This window comes from Octopus bimaculoides, chromosome 2, assembly GCF_001194135.2.
Source record: "Octopus bimaculoides isolate UCB-OBI-ISO-001 chromosome 2, ASM119413v2, whole genome shotgun sequence".
In the NCBI taxonomy this organism is placed as follows: Eukaryota; Metazoa; Mollusca; class Cephalopoda; order Octopoda; family Octopodidae; genus Octopus; species Octopus bimaculoides.
In genome coordinates, this window is record NC_068982.1 from 188954331 (window position 1) to 188957693 (window position 3363).

The 3363-nt window shown below is 37.3% G+C and overlaps 1 protein-coding gene across 1 annotated transcript in view; it reads right to left on the bottom strand.

The window, feature by feature from the left end:
• Positions 1-3363, bottom strand: part of LOC106880410 (regulator of G-protein signaling egl-10) — a 147022-nt gene that overhangs the window by 110659 nt on the left and 33000 nt on the right. The gene's annotated exons all lie outside the window — the stretch shown is intronic.

Genomic DNA, 3363 nt, shown 5'->3' on the forward strand with positions numbered 1-3363 from the left:
GTTTTGCAGAAGTACCCGACAGAACGGAATCAAAAACAGCAGGCAGAAAAGAAACAATTGTGCATGAAGAGAACTTTGTCGATGGAAATGATAATGAAATTCAACAGATAAATTTCTAGGACTGCATGCTGATCTCAATGAGATCGTGTTCATTAAAAATAGATATTTATTAATGAAATTTTCTACAGTTATGCTCCAGATGGTTGAATATATTGCGCTGTAGAAAATTTCATTAAAATATATCTATTTTCAATGAACACGACCTCGCCGAGTGAGGGTCACCATGCAGTTCTAGAAAATTCACCTACTCAACATTATACACTTCAGAAATGGCAGCCAAAAAATAAACAAATGTTTTTTCTTTTGGGATTGAATTCCGCCATAAAAATTCATATGATAAGATGAGATTGAGGATTTTGTTTTCAACAACAATAAGATGTTGTGCAGCCGGTCTTCCACGAGGCATTTTCGATTTCTCATAAGAAACTATGATATTCAATGACGTGTGTGATTTATATATAAACAGTTAACGTCAATCAAATCACGTGTGTGATTTATTTATAAACAGAGTAGTATGGAGAATACTGGTAAGACTTTCAGTTACTTTCCTTGAATATTTTTATTTATTTATTTACCCCCCTAAACTTGAAGATTATCATATATATGCGTGTGTGCTTCTGTGTTTGTCCCCCCCCTCAACATCGTTTGACAACCGATGCTGCGGTGTTTACGTCCCCGTAACTTAGCGGTTCGGCAAAAGAATAAGTACTAGGCTCATAAGGAATAAGTCCTAGGGTCAATTTTCTCGACTAAAGGTAGTGATCCAGCATGGCAGCAGTCAAATGACTGAAACAAGAATATATATATATAATAATAATAATAATAATAATAATAATAATAATAATAATAATAATACAAATAATATGTGAGCATATATATATATAAAGCCACATGTTATGGCTGGTCATAGAATGACCATTAGTTTTGCACCTATAAAGCGTTTAGCAGTATAGGCGACACGTCAGACTCAAATGGCTGAAGGCGCATAACCTCTCTACAAGTGGAGGAAGAAATACGTCACGGTCAGTTAGATTTGTAAACATGAAATATTTGTGCACTCCTGCGGTGACAAATATTTTTTTGTTTACAAAACTGACTGACCGTGACGTATTTCTTCCTCCAATTGTAGAGACGTTATGCGCCTTAGGTCGTTTGAATCTCACGAATCATCTATATTGCGAAGTGCTTTATAGGTGGCGAAACCAATGGTCACTCTATGATTAGCCATAGCATTCAAACTCCTAAAAATATATTACTTCTCGAATGCTTTGGCGTAGGGTCCTTTTCCGGATATATAAACCACTGACTATATATATATATATATATATATATATATATATATATATATATATATATATATATAGTTGAAATTTACTGAAAAACAAAAGACGAAGACAGGTGTATAAACAACAAGCTGGTGTAATAGTTTGACGCTCGGGAAGGTGAGAAAGTCTTTTACGTTTCGAGCCTACGCTCTTCAACAGAAAGGAAATCGAGAAAATAAAAAGAGAATTAAAAAAAACAACACTTTTGGAGCTAGTGGTCAATTAGAATAAACAATCAATTCAAATAAACGAACAATAAAGTTAACGGACAATGAGAGGACGTGCACAAGGAATGTATTAGCTGGACGTTAGATAAGAAGAGAGAGTTTGACGTTTCGAGCATAGCTCTTCATCGGAAAGGAGAAAGGGAAAAAGTCCAAAGAAGGATTAAAAAAATCGCCAACAACATGCGTGTAGTTACATTGTTGTATACGATTGGCCATTGTGAGTTCCTTATTGACTCACTTTTTGTGCAACACACACGTGTGTGTGTGTGTAAGAAACTTGCTTCTCAACCACATGACTCTGGGTTCACTCCCACTGCGTAACACCTTGGGCAAGTGACTAATACTATAGTATTGAGAGTGGACTTGAGAGACGGAAATTGAAAGAAGCCCATCGTTTATTGGCATTCTTATGATTGTGCATTCCCCCACCTTCTGGGGTAGACTCATTCAAGAAAAACATTCATCAAGGCAGTGCTCCAGCATGGCTACAGTGTAATGAGCGAAACAAATAAAAGATAAAAGACTTTATCTCTTCCTCACAAGTCTTGTCGAGCTCCTGGAGTCTTGCATATGCAGCGGGCTTCCTACCTGCAGCCTATGGTACCATGCTATCCATTCTTCTCAGCTCCCTAATACTTTCCTGGTTATTCTGGCCATGCCAAGGAGGGAAACCTTTTGTAACAGTTCTACTGGGCACTCTATTCCAATTTCCTTTATATTCCCCTTAATGCCTTCTGATACTGTCCCCAAAGACCCAACAATAATTGGCACTATCTTCACATTCTTCATTTTCCATAGCTCGATATTATTATTGATAGTAGTAGTATTATTATGGTCAAGTTAGTTTGTTGCTGCTCTGAGTTTTGCCTGTGTGTGCACAGGAGTTTACAGACAAGTTTCAACGGAATAAATGACGGAATTTGTACATTTATATATAGGATTCCTGCCATAGAGTATGAAGGAAATGGAGAGAAAGGGGGGAAGAGAAAAGATATAAGAGGCAAGAGAGATTAGGGGAAAACAAAAAAAAATGATAGATAGATAGATTTCTTTTATTAGCCACACAGGGCTTTACACAGAGGGGACAAATACAATGTAGAGCATTTCTTTTTGGGAGGGGGAAGGAGAGAAGATAGATAGATAGATAGATAAATAGATATGAGTGTAGACATGCGTGTATGTAGCCACAAAAAGAGAGAGAGGGTGTATATAAATAAATAACCGAGTGTTCGACGACAATCACAACAAACGAGAAATAAATACATAACAGAATAGATTCGATTAGATATATTGATAATATATCGATAGGGAAACTATCCATTAATGCACATATCAAACATATGGCGACAAGTATTTGCATATTTGCACATCAAAGAATGCTGTTGTTTTATTGGTTGCATCACACTTGGTACTCTCCATGCATTTAGACGAGGTCGTTTGACGGTAACACGTGCATTCGATGCACAAGCATATATGTGCATCGATTCAGGTATGTATACGTGCATTTCTGTACATACGTGTGTGTGTGTATGTGTGTGTGAGGTATGTGCATAATAAATTTATGTATAGGCGCAGGCGTGGCTCTGTGGTAAGAAGCTTGTTTCCCAACCACATGGTCTCGGGTTCAGTCCCACTGCGCGGCAACAAAGTGTTTTCCTATTATAGTCTCAGGCTGACTAAAACACTGAGTGGATTTGACAGACAGAAACGTCGTGTGTGTGTGTGTGTGTGTGTGTGTGTGTGTGTGTGTG